The 14,327-nt window shown below is 43.0% G+C and overlaps 1 long non-coding RNA gene across 1 annotated transcript in view; it reads right to left on the bottom strand.

Moving 5' to 3' along the window:
* LOC309632420 overlaps nt 1-13,553 on the bottom strand; it is a 248,761-nt gene extending 235,208 nt beyond the window's left edge. Inside the window, exon 1 of the long non-coding RNA XR_014246908.1 lies at nt 11,285-13,553. This is a non-coding gene — a long non-coding RNA (uncharacterized lncRNA). The remainder of the gene's footprint in view (nt 1-11,284) is intronic.
* Between the last annotated feature and the right edge of the window lie 774 nt (nt 13,554-14,327).

Here is a 14,327-nt window from a genome sequence, read left to right as displayed (position 1 = left end):
CTCACCGTGACCTTCATGAATTCAGTCCCTCCCTCGGCCTCCTCTTCCTGGGCCTTCCAGCGTATAGTTCTATCAGCACTTCTGGGCTCTCCCTGCCCCAAACTGGACACACAAAACTTCTGCCTCCTTAACCTTCTATGCTCTGGCTGTGAGTCACAAGAAAACTGTCACATCATTAATCATTAGGAAAATGCAAATTTAAATCACCACACATACCACTACACGTCTAGTAGAATGGTTCAGATTTAAAAGACACCACGCCAAGAGTTGGTGGGTATTTAGATTAACCTGAACTCTCCTACGTGGCTGGTGGGAATGTAAAATCATCACTTCCAAACATGAACCAGACTTTCCACTGTTAGATATTTACCAAAGAGAGACGAAAGTGTAAGTTCGTGCAAAGCCTTGAGCAGAGTGATAGCTTGTCCAAGCTGCTGGACGCTCAAAGATTGGATGTGGCCTCCTGAGAAGGAACATGGGCCTGAGGTCATTTTTAATGGATCCTACCCAAGAGGACACCTGTCACAGGGTGAGGGAACAGGGAGAGTCCAGGTGAGATGGAGAGTGGCGAGGGGGGTGCTACCATGTCAAGGGCATAGTCAGAAGGTCGAGCAGGGGACCCTCTGAAGAAGCCAGGAAGTGCTCTTGGAGAAAATCCTCAGCTTTCAACAGCAACCAGGCCCAAAATATACAACAGGGAGAAGCCACCCTCACTTTCCACACTGAAGCTTCTTGCCTGCTATCGGCTAGTGAAGGAGATTTAACTCTAAATCCAGTTCAGAGGTTTTGAAGTACACACCAGACTAGGCATTCTAATTATCAAATGGAAAGTCCCAGGACCTTCTATTACCTAGGACATAACAGAGAAGCCACAGGTCCTGCCATAGGATGGGGAAAAACTAGGGACACAAAAATAAATATGCACTTGGAACATATCCCTGGAATAGTACCTGTGTAATGGATGTATTGTGCTTTAAAATGCCTCAGAATATAGAAAATGCTTGAATAAACCAGAGTGCATCCATATGATAGACTACTATAAAGATAATTATGTTTTTATTGTTTTGAAAACTATGAAATAGCCTGAAAAAATCATAATGGTATGTGAAAAAAAAGCAGGATGCAAAACTCTTAATTCCACAGTATGATGTATGATCCCAACTCTATAAAAAAATTTTATAACTATAACTATATATATAAGCCACCAGTGGTTTTCTTTAGGTGGTGAGCTTCCTGATTACTTCTAATTCCTTAATCATACTTTTCTGCACTTTGAACATCTTCTACAGTTAGCCCTGAAACGTTTTTTGGGTTTTGTCTTGGTGGTGGCAGGGTTTGGAGTCAGCTGTGGTCCACTGGCTGACCACTTATGGAGGGAATTTTGTGGGACCCATGAATCCGTTGACCTCTCACCCACCACAGAGTGCCAATAAAGCCACGTGAGATCACCTGTGACCCAGTGACCAAGTGGCCTCCTGCGATGTGGAGTCAACAGGAAATACTGGAGATTTGGAAAATTTATGCAGTTCATTACTTGGGTCAGGGAAGCAAGGAAAGTTTTGGAAGCATTTTCTATGTTCATCTGAAGCCCAAATGTCTGTGATTTTCTGGGAGTTGGGAGATAGGACTTCCTGGAGGGAAATAAATTTGGAACACGTGTTAAGTGATGCCCAGTGACACATCATTCCTTGTAAAAGAATACAATATTTTTCTGAAAAGTCTATAGGGTTATAGTAGACTAAAAATACATCAAAACATGCATCATTATTCTGGTAGAAAAGAGACTAAAAAGAAAATTAGTGAGGAAATAATAATCATAGTTTATGTCTGTACAGCACTTTACAAGTTTGTGAAGTACTTTTCCTTATAAGTCACCATTCAGTCCACGAAGCAGTTAGAGATGAGTAAACTGGGACTTGGAGAAGATAAGCGACCTTAAGTTCAAGGACATCCAACTAGAAAGAGTGTGGGGCAGAGCTGGCCTAATTTGATCAGAAATATGAGCTTTTGAAGCAACAAATATGTTTTCAGGTCTAAGAAATATTATCTAAAGGTAGCCCTTCTTTCCTCTGAAAACACTACACTGTCTCCAATGTAGAGGACAGCTTTGGTTAAAAATGTTTCCCACCTGATAGATTACTAACCCCTGGGTTACAACCTCTAGAGATAAGGTTGCCAGATACATCCTAATCTCTAGACGTAAGAGGAAGCCCAGTTATACTTGAGTTTGAGATAAACAAGGAATTTTTTAACAGATGGGATATCCTGTGCAATATTTGAAATCCTATATTTTTATATGCCAAATCTTGCAATTTTACTTAGAGATGGAGCCTGAATTTCAGCCAGATAGTCTTATGGGATATTAAGTTTTGGTAGCATTTAAATTCTTTCTGTCTTTGCTCTTTCCACTCATCACTCCTTTGGAGAAAAGATTTGACTCTTCATGTTGCAGCCTGCTATCCTACTTCCTACTGGGGTTTCTTCCAGCAGAGTCCTGGGTTCTAGTCTTCCTCACAACAGCACTTTTGGATACTATCAGATCCAGTACCTCTTGACTGGGACAATCCATAGACAGGAACAAATGTAAAAAAAAAAAAAAATTAAAACCCTTATATAAACAAAATAATGGATGGAAAGAGCCAGAGCAGGAGGGCTAGAGTGAGAGAATTAATAAAAATTAAGATGGTAGAGTAGGAGGATGCAGAACTCACCTCCCCCCACAAACACATCAAAAATACATCTACACGGGGACTCCCCTGGAGGTCCACGCTTCCACTGCCGGTGGGGGGGCATGGGTTTGATCCCTGGTCTGGGAACTAAGATCCCGCATGCCGCCCGGCCAAAAAATATATACATCTACGTGTGGAAAAATTCTCAATTTCTCACTAACTGGAGACTGGCAGAAAGACTCCTGTACAATCAAGGATGTAAGAAAGATCCACATGGAATTGGGTAGGAAGGGAAAAGAAGGAATCAGGTCAGGACCTGTACTTCTGGGAGGGGACTCCGAAGAGGAGGGAGATCACACAAGCAGAGAACCCTGCTGGGGAGTGAGGTTTGAGCCACATATTGGGCACCCCAGTCCTGGGGCTGGACACTGGGAACCCCAGTTGGACCCCAGTCCAACTAGGTTGGACAGCCTAGTTCCCTAGGCTGGTTGGAGGGCTGGTGGGACTAACAGGAGGGCCATGGAAAGCTTAGACTACACTTGTAGGGAGCGTGCACACATGCTTGCCTATTCCCAAAACAGGCGGGGAGGGAGGATTGAAACTGAATGGTTTGCTGGCCAGTTTTCCGGGACTGCAGCAGCGCATGCGCCAGCCCGAACAGAGCAAGCTCGCTGACCCCAGTTGCTCCACAGTGCAGCTCCACGCTGGGGTGAGAGCTGCTGTGACCTAGAAGAGAACTCGGCTGTGAGGCACAAAGGTGGCTCAGACCTGGAGCGGCGCCAGAGCAGGGCAGAGACGGCCATTACTGGGGCTTACACAGGCAGAGCATCAGAAGCAATCTGGGTCTCTGGCTGCAGCTGGACCGCCACAGTCTGCACCCGGACCCATGCCGAGTGCCTGTACCAGCCCTGCCCCCCTCTAGGGCAAGAGTGCCAGTGCTGGGGCAGGGGTGGGAAACACAGCTAGCTGGGACCCAACCCTCAAGTCTTCTACCTGAGCAACCTGGAACCCATCCCCAACCCAAATAGGGCAGTGATGGCCAATGAGCAGGGGAGAAGCCCCGGCTCACACACGGCTCTGGCCCTAGCCCCTTCACCTCTAGGCCCACCTGCTACCAAGGTGATCGCTGCCAGCACACCTGGGGGAAGTCATGACTTTGTGTTCACATCAAATCCAGCTCTCCTACCAAAGGCACTGGGCACACACAGGCTGTATAGGACACGCCTACATAAGGACACCCCCTCTAGACCACAATAGGTAACTGTTTCACCTAATTTCATACAACAAAGAAAGTTAAGAAAATGAGAAGACAGAGGAGTTTGTTTTATTGAAAGAGCAAGAGAAAACCCCTGAAAAAAACAACAAATGAAACAGAAAAAACAATTTACCTGATAAAAAATTCAAAGAATTAGTAATAAGAATGCTCACTGAAATAGGGAAAAGAACAGATGAACATGGTGAGAATTTTAACAAAGAACTAGAAAATATAAAAAAGAAACAGTACTAAAGAATACAATACCTGAAATGAAAAACACACTAAAAGGAATTAACAGCAGACTAGTTGATACAGAAGAAGGCATAAGTAATCTGGAAGACAGAATAATGGAGATCACCCAATCAGAACAGAAAAAAGAAAAAAAAATGTGTTTAATGAGAACAGCTTAAAGGATTTCTAGGGCAACATCAAGTGTACCAAATTAACACTATAGGGGTCCCAGAAGGAGAAGAGAGAAATGGGGGTTGAAAGTGTATTTGATAAAATTATGGCTGTAAAACTCCCAAACCTGAAGAAGGAAACAGATATCCAGGTACAGGAAGCATGGAGGATCCCAAACAAGATGAAACCAAACAAGATGAGACCCACACTAAGTCATGCCATGAAAATAAACTGAATTGAAAAAAAGCAAATGCAGAAGAGACAGACAGGATGTCAGACTTTCTTCATAGGCAGGACATGGGGACACAGGTAAAGTTGTATCAGTGGTTCTACACTTCAAGTCAAGTGAGACAGTCAAGTGAGACAGACCATGGGGCCTCCCAGGCTCTCTCCAGAAAGTTGCATTTATGGTGAAGGAGGGAGCAGTTCACAAGGCTCTGAATGACAAGTCCTCAAAATGTTTGCTCCATTTCTGAGGCTTAGTAAGCAATCCCTTGAAAGCAAATTTGGTTCCCCAGGCAAGTTCATACCAAGAAATGGGGGCGTGGGCACCGCTGGGAAAACACTGTCTCTTTGGTTTACAAACTTGGGGTTAGCCTGAATCACTTCCCTTGAATTGACCTACCTCTGGGGGAACTGATAAATTGAGTGAATGAGCCTGGGGCATGAGTACCTCGTCCCCCAGACCCTGGACCCATCGAGATGCTGCATCTCTAAGGCTCTGACAGATTGTCATCCTCTTTGCATCCCTTTACAGCACTCGTGCTGAGATGATTTCCTCATCTTAGGGAAAAGGGATGTTCACTTCAAGATGATGCATGGAGGAGGCTGGGAGAGTCCTATTAAATTCAGCATCAGATGGATAACTTTTGGATCCCTTTGCCTTAGCAGAACAACTGCTTCTTTACAGTTCATTTGGTTGAGCTTGGAGGCTCTGCATCTGGTTTGGTCCGACTTTAGCTCATTTGATTTTCTGTTGTTCAAAGATCACATCTGTGCACTTGACATCCGCCCACCGAATGCTACTTCCAGCTCTGGGTCCTGCTGGAGACAGTGTTCCTCCTAATCAGAGCTGATGCTTTGATGGTGAGAAAAACAGGCGTCGAACATTGAACAAATCTATTCTTTGGCACCTCTTTTGGCCTTTATTAAGCCTAACGTGAACAAGGGTAACGCAAAGTCTAATAAATCCAGAGGACGGGGAAGGCTCTTGTTGGACTATGGCCAGCCTTGCTTCCCTCTGTGATAGGGCATTTAATTGCTTGTTTATTGATTACACTGCGTGTGCCACAGTGGCCTAGCTTGCCAAGAAGATAACATTATGTGAATCCAGTCTTTTAAAAGAGAGCAGGGAAGGCTCAAGGAGTAATATGCAAGGAAATTAAAGATATTTTCTTCAAAATCTTTTCCACTGAATACCATTTTTCTCAATTTTGGAAACAAAATTTTTTTTAACTATCCCACGTTTGCCGTGAATTAAACTTAGCCTTACAAATTGGGTGTCTGAGCATGTGGTTGTGGGTTTGACTATGTGTGTGCATCTGTAGCATCTAACTCTTTTCCTTGATTGCTTGCTGTTCTGGTCATATTTTCAACCATTTCTTACCCCCACAGACTTTTGTGGTATGTAAATAGTTCCTACTGATTTCAAGTGGAAATTGTCATTTTAGAGCATTAAATTCCATTAGCATTGGTGATTAAGAGATTCACAGGCCCTTGCTCAACAGACTTCAAGAAATCAGAGATATTCCAATTTCAGGACTATTTAAAAGCTAAGATTAATCTCTATAAAGAACTGTTCTCTTCCATAGTAAGTATTTAGAGCTTCATGATCATGTATTTATTATTTAAGTAGCTTTTAACCAAACATTGGAATGGTTCCATTCAAAATGTTTGGGGTTATTTTAATACACCATTTATTTAATCCAATGACACAAGCATGTTCTTAACAGGTATATATTTTATTCCCACCTCAAGGCACAAAGGAAAGAGGGAGACTTGGCTGATCTCTGCCCTGGAGCCCAAAGGCATGGACCAATGACACATGGGCTTGTTTGGTATACATTTGGTTTTCATTTTCTTGAAATAGTTTTGTAGCCTAATAAAAAAAACAACCTGCATTTTTATATAAGGAAGTTAACTGGCTGTAGTTGAACAGAAAGAGGGTTTTTCATTTTTCACTCAGTTATTTTAAGGGCATTAGAGCAATAATGTCCAACACTCCGTGAGAGAGATAACAAAAAGCATTGATTCGATTCAGTATCTCTTATTATTCATCATCTAAAATACCAAAGGCCGACACCTACACATGGTTTCACGACATATGTAAAGGAAGGAACCATTTTCTAGAAAGCAATAGGTCTTCCATAGTATAATGTGCCCAGGCGGCCATAATTCCTTAACCAACACCTCAAAAAGAAAAAGTAAATGGTCAAGGTTGCTTTCATGTATAAACTACCATGAACTCTAATCAGACAGATGCTTGCTTAAGGATTTGGAGTCCAGGATACCTCCCACACAGAATAAACTTAAGAACCAGTTTGAGTTCTTGAGAAAGGGCAGCCCACAGGTCTTGCCCACAGGTTCAGCTCAGGAGAGCAGTAACAAGTTCACACCTTCTAGGCTTATGTCTGTTCCTAGGAGTCCACAACCACAGGTGGGATAGGTCTAAATACTTGGACTAGATGTTAAGCTCCTTAAGATACCAACTAATAAGTACCATTAGAAGCATTTCTTTTTTTTTTTTCAGTTGAACGGATGAATAGCTAGTGACTTTAAAGCCACTGGCACCAAAATCTTTGTTTTTTTTAAATTTATTTTATTGAAGCATAGTTAATTTACAATGTTGTGTTAATTTCTGCTGTACAGCAAAGTGATTCAGTTTTAAGTGTGTGTATATATATATATATATACTCTTTTTTATAGTCTTTTCCATTATGGTTTATCACAGGATATCGAATATAGTTCCCTGTGTTATACAGTAGGGCCTTGTTGTTTATCGATTCTATATATAATAGTTTGCATCTGCTAATCCCAGATTCCCAATCCATCCCTCCCTCATCCCACCTCCCCCTTGGCAACAAGTCTGTTCTCTATATCTGTGAGTTTGTTCCATTACAAGTATTTCTTAATTCATGAGTCCCAAATACAACCCAGAACTTGGCATTCAGAACCCCCATGACCCAGGTATTTAAAGGGCTTGCCACTTCTCTGCTCAATCAGACATCACCTTTACAGATGTTTCTTTATTTGAAATAGAAAAGTTGATGTTCAGGAGAAAGCAGATATCTCAAGAAAAAACCATAGTGACCTAATAACAAGAAGGTAGCATTATGTAGACTGTGTGCATCTTTCTTATTTAGGGGAATCACAACAATGCCAGTGCCTCTCCGCCATCCCCTTTGGGAGTGTTGTAAATAAGAAAGGAGACAATAGATTCTAACACCCTTGGAGAAAGATGTTCTACCTCCATAAAATAGTGGCTACCAGTAAGTACTTTGTGTGTGGTCAGGTACTCTTCCTATTGCCTCCCATCTTTACAGTGATACCATAAGGTAGCTAGTATTCCCATTTTAGAGGAAGACATTGAGGCTCAAAGAGGGGAAGTGACTTGCCAAGGCCACATAGACTAGAAAGCAGAGGATTAGAAGTCCACCTGAAGATGATTCTAAATAACAACAACAGTCCTTCTCTGTGAGCTTCATTCTCACCTTTGTGCCTGAGAAAAAGGGGAAAGAGTCCACCCCGCCTTTCACAGATGGTCCCCTCTACTCCCTCGAAGACTATTTTTTGTTTCCTACTAACTCCTGACCCCACCCATGTGGCAAAAGAATAGGCTAGATGGAGTTGAGTGAGGGCAGGAGTTGGGAAGCAGATGAGTGGGGAGAATCTCCTCAGTCTTGGAATTCACGTGACTGCTTTGGGGAGCTCCAGGTCTTTCCTCACATGACCTGATGCCTCAAAACATTCGACAGTGGTACCCAGTAAGTTCATACGCTGTGGGCCCCCTAGTCCTTTGTGAGGTTTCCTTTGAGCACAATCTATTGGATGACAGTATGGGAGTTTCTGGTGTTGTCGTCCACACGTATTGTGCACAACACTCTGAAATGTCAGGATTTATCAGGAATAGCCTCATTCACTGTGGAGCCCACTGGGCTTTGTGTTTCTGTTTTTATCTGGAGGTTATTGTGATCCTGCCTCTTCTTCTCTGCTGGAAAGTAAGCATCGTGAGGGGACAGTTACTGACTCTGTGTTCACGCTGCAACCCCCTAACTGCACCTGACACGCAGGAGGCACCCGCTACCTATTTTTGGATTCATGAAGAGATAAATGGATTTATCCCATTGCTTAGCCCAGAGAAAGCAGGAGCCAAACCGCTTGTTCTATAAGAGAGTAATCAGTTGGAACAGGCTCCTGGTTAAGAAACCGCCCAGTGGTCATTTTTTTCTCATTCCTAACACATGGTCCTGGTGTGTCAGCAGGAGACTGTGCTTGTTACAGTCACTTAGGGCACCAGGCAGAGGAGCACCACCATTCCTTCTCCAGAATTGTTCTTGTTTGGAGAGTCTGGAACCCATAATCAATGCTCTGACCTAGAAGCAAAACCCATCACACTCACAGGTCACTGGCCAGAACTAGTCACGTGAGCCCACTCAAGTCCAAAGGGCCAGGACGTGCAAACTGCAAGGCAGTTGGGAATATTTGGTGAATTACATCAATGGCACCATGGAAAATAAATGAAACAGTAACTCAACCGGCATCAAAGTGCAGTATGGAGATTCAGACAGAAGGCCATACCCATGGATGTGGACGCAGGTGAAGATGTAAGAAGGTCAGGTGGGCTGCATTCATCCCAGCTTTCTTTGTAAGCTGAGCAAAGGCAGTGATGTCTCATGGCAACAGCCCCACTGTGGAGCCCAGTAACTGATACTCAGGAAGAACTCAAAAGTGTTTGCTGAATGAATGAGCACATAAAACAAGTGAATTCTGCAGATGCAGCAGAAACAGAGAAAAGCTGAAATGGTGTTGTTTCATGGGAGGACCCAGGGGTCACGCATCAGCCACATCAGAGAGCTCATCTTCCCTGTCCCGGAGTCAAAAACCGTGGCTCCACGGACTCACACACACAAGGCTGCAGAAACCCAATGTCCTGGATAACAATAGGCTGCGATCCCAAGTCCTGGGCTGGCTGCCAAGGGAAAACCGCCCTTCCATCCTGGAAGCTGTTCTGCCTTCTCAGATGGGGGCTGGATCAGGTGCCCCCTCCCATCTCTTTCCAGCTTCGAGATGCTGTGATTCTCTGATCCTGGTTTTGGCTCTAGCACGGCGTTGTATTCTTTTGCTGAGGTCATTGTTTGTCTTACCACATAGCTGTAGCGGCCTCGTTTTATAAATGAAGGAACAAAGAACAAGAAAGTTCACAGAGAGTCCAATCTCACACCATGGTTTTATGACAAGGGCAGGACAGTGAAACAGGATTCGGAAAGTTAACCTGAAGTCAACCCACAGGATGTGCTAGGCCTTCTCTCTCAGCATCAAACCACCGCATGGAAGGTGCTGGTGAGAAGCTTTGAACACATGCCTCAGATCTGGAATTACACAGGCCATTCGATGCACCAAGCCAGGCTGGGATTTCAAGTTCAGCCAGGCTGCATGAAAATTCCTTCTAAAGTTTTAAAAGGGGAGAGGCCACGGATCCATGCAGCAAATTCGGAGGCAGTTCAGTTTGGATAGAAAGCTCCCTCTGCTGGTTCAGAGTCCTTATTCTTTGCCTGAGAAGAGTTCAGTATATTCCACCTGGAGGTGTATGTCCAAGTCCATGGGATCATTAGGATGGTGATGTAACAGGGAAGAACAAATCTGACTCCATATTAGATTTGTTTCTTTTACTTTAACCTTTGTTTCCTGTTGCTTTTGTTACAAGTTAGTCACTAAAAGGATGTTGCCTATAGCTACAAGCATACATAATGGCCCGTCTCAGGAAACCCTGCCCCCTCTGCCTGAATATTAAACTAAAATACAGTAAGTCCCCTACATACGAACAAGTTCCATTCTGAGAGCACGTTCGTAAGTCCAATTTGTTCATAAGTCCAACAAAGTTAGGTTAGGTACCCAACTAACACAATCAGCTATGTAGTACTATACTGTAATACTTTTCACACAAATAATACATAAAAAACAAATACAAAAAATAAAGAAAACATTTTTAATCTGACAGTAGAGTACCTTGAAAAGTAGAGTATTACAGTACAACGGCTGGCATATAGGGGCTGACATTGAGTGAACACGCAAGAAGAGTTACTGACTGGAGGAGGGGGAGGAGGTGGGAGATGGTAGAGCTGAAGGATCATCGGCAATAGGAGATGGAGGGCAAGCTGCAATTTCACTGACACCTGACGTTGATGGAACGCACGTTCTCATCTTTGAAAGTTCGCAACTTGAAGGTTCGTATGTAGGGGACTTACTGTACCTTTGTCCAGCTCACAGGGAAACAACCTGATCCTGCCCACCTATGAACAGCTGCAGGAAAGAAGAAATTAACACATCCCCTCCCTGAGTCTGGCAAAACCAGGAGATATTTGCAAAACTTATGGCTTTTCTACTTTACCTCCTCACCTCCCCCTCTGTTCTATAAAAGAAACTAGCATCCAGACCCCAGTAAGACGGTTCTTTGGGACACTAGTCCGCCATCTTCCTGGACTCCCAGCTTTCTGAATAAAGTCACTATTCCTTGTCCTAACCCCTTGTCTCCCGATTTATTGGCCTGTCAAGTGAAGAGCAGAATGAGCTTGGACTTGGTAACAGCAAGTGTGTGTGCTGGATTAGCAGGTCCTGGAGTGATGGGTGACGGATCAGAAAGAAAAGCCAAAGGAAAAAGGAGCAAGTAGACATTGGCCAGGGAAGAAAATGCTACAGATGTTGCCTGAGCTGCTTCTAAAAAACATCTTTAAAAAAAGACATGAAGGGCTTCCCTGATGGCGCAGTGGTTGAGAATCTGCCTGCTAATGCAGGGGACACGGGTTCGAGCCCTGGTCTGGGAAGATCCCACATGCCGCGGAGCAACTAGGCCCGTGAGCCACAACTACTGAGCCTGCGCATCTGGAGCCTGTGCTCCGCAACGAGAGAGGCCGCGATAGTGAGAGGCCCGCGCACCGCGATGAAGAGTGGCCCCCGCTCGCCGCAACTAGAGAAAGCCCTCGCACAGAAACGAAGACCCAACACAGCCAAAAATAAATAAATAAATAAATAAATAAATAAATTTTTAAAAAAGACATGAATATATGTCGACCAAATGTAAAATAGTCAGCTAGTGGGAAGCAGCAGCATAGCACAGGGAGATCAGCTCGGTGCTCTGCGATGACCTAGATGGGTGGGGTAGGGAGGAGATATGGGGACATATGTATGCATATGACTGATTCACTTTGTTATACATCGGAAACTAACAAAGTATTGTGAAGCAATTATACTCCAATAAAGATATAATAAAAAAAAAGAGACGTGATATGGTATTTTTACAGATTTAACACTCAAATCATCTCTTCCGTCCCACAGCTCACTCCAACTGAGGCATTTTGAGCACAGATTATGTTCTCAAATAATTTTCTTAGGAACTTATAGTAAATAGGAGCCCAAGCTAAAGTTCGTTTCGGGAAACTGTCAGCCTTACAGTGTTTATCATGGTGGGGATAGAGACCCTGGCTCAGAGGTCTGGCAACGTCCGAGGGATCTGGAGGAAAACAATCTGCTTTGTGGTTGAACAGAAGGCTTCCATCACCTGCACTGCTGTTTCAGCAGAGGTCAAAACCTGCCACACACACACACACACAGCACATACACACCCCAAATACACACATACCATATATGCACAATCACACATATGCCACACGCCACACACTCATATTCACACCTATCACTCACTCACACACACTTGTACACACAGGCACACCACACGCACACACACAAGCAAGCACCTTGATATTTTCCGAAGTTTTTAAGTTAGCATTCTCCAATTAAAAGTCTGGTCATTATTCCACACCCCTCCCTGCCCGAAGATCTTGAATTATGCCTTCTGAAAGATCTGTCACTCCTGAATAACTCATTTCTAGAGAGGCCACTCTAACCTCCGAAATGGCTTGTCTGGGGAGGAGGATGCCAGATATCACTGGGTCTAGTGAGGCCGGTTTTGCAAGTAGACGGAGAAGGTGAATGACAACTTGGGTAGAATTTCCAGAGTTCCCACTAGTGTCTCAAACTCTCCTGCCTTCTTCCTAACGCCTGAAATACGGAATTTAAGCTCCATGTTTTTGACCTAAAACCACGTATCCCTTTTAAGTATTTTTTTATATTTAAAGTTAAGGAATCATTCGTACCTAGAGCATTGACTCTTAAAGTTTAGGGCACTGAGAATCAGCTCAAGAGTTTGTTAAATATACACGCTGCTATATATAAAATAGATAACCTTGCACAGCAAAGGAAACCATAAACAAGACCAAAAGACAACCCTCAGAATGGGAGAAAATATTTGCAAATGAAGCAACTGACAAAGGATTAATCTCCAAGATTTACAAGCAGCTCATGCAGCTCAATAACAAAAAAACGAACAACCCAATCCAAAAATGGGCAGAAGACCTAAATAGACATTTCTCCAAAGAAGGTATACAGATGGCCAACAGACACATGAAAGAATGCTCAACATCATTAATCATTAGAGAAATGCAAATCAAAACTACAATGAGATATCATCTCACACCAGTCAGAATGGTCATCATCAAAAAATCTAGAAACAATAAATGCTGGAGAGGGTGTAGAGAAAAGGGAACACTCTTGCACTGTTGGTGGGAATGTAAATTGATACAGCCACTATGGAGAACAGTATGGAGGTTCCTGAAAAAACTACAAATAGAACTACCGTACGACCCAGCAATCCCACTACTGGGCATATACCCTGAGAAAACCATAGTTCAAAAAGAGTCATGTACCAAAATGTTCATTGCAGCTCTATTTACAATAGCCAGGACATGGAAGCAACCTAAATGTCCATCGACAGATGAATGGATAAAGAAGATGTGGCACATATATACAATGGAATATTACTCAGCCATAAAAAGAAATGAAATGGAGGTATTTGTAATGAGGTGGATGGAGTTAGAGTCTGTCATACAGAGTGAAGTAAGTCAGAAAGAGAAAAACAAATACAGTATGCTAACACATATAGATGGAATCTAAGGGAAAAAAAATCTATAAAATAGATACAAATCAATTATTTAAAAAAACCAAACAATGACATTCTAAGCCAAATGGATAAAGTCTTACTCTGAATTTTTCATGAACAATACATTGATTTAGCCCTGTCCTCAAGACTGAAGTTTTCAAAGATGAAGGCCTGCCTTTGCTTAAGTAAAGTAGGAAATATTCTGAGAAGCAAGTATAGCCACCACAATAGACTCTTTAGAGTCTATTGTGAAATACATTAACTTCATAATTGCTATTAAGAGTTGCTTCGCTGTTTTGATCTTTGAATGGGGAAACTCATCCCAAAATTTCTGAAAGAAGAGAGCAGAGGATGAAACACAAAAGTGCTGAAATACATTATTGATCAAAATATTCCATTTGATTTTTTTTTCTTTCAATTGAAAAACTTAGGCTCCTAATTTGGAGAAAGGGTATGAATCTTCTCTGTCCTTTCTTAAATCCGTCTGCCTTCCTGTTAATTACACACGGAGAGGCTTTTGCTATTTCATGAATGACTTTGTATTTGAGGCTTTGCAGGTGGGTAGGGGTATCAGGCAAGAAGTTGACTAAATTCTAGCCAGTGACCCCAGTGGGCCACCTTTAACCACAGGTACAGATTATAAGGGAGACTTCATAGCGTAGTGAAGGGGCTGACATCACAGAGAGCCTATGTCTCTTAGATTCGTTTCATCTAACTGAATTCTTCTCAGTGAAAATCTGCTACCCCCATTCACTTAGATGAATTTTCCATTTCTTTCCTTCATACAATA

The sequence above is a fragment of the Balaenoptera borealis genome (assembly GCF_965194805.1).
Source record: "Balaenoptera borealis genome assembly, chromosome: 7".
Classification (NCBI taxonomy): Eukaryota; Metazoa; Chordata; class Mammalia; order Artiodactyla; family Balaenopteridae; genus Balaenoptera; species Balaenoptera borealis.
The sequence above is the reverse complement of the archived record's forward strand: the minus strand, read 5'-3'. Positions and strand labels throughout refer to the sequence as shown.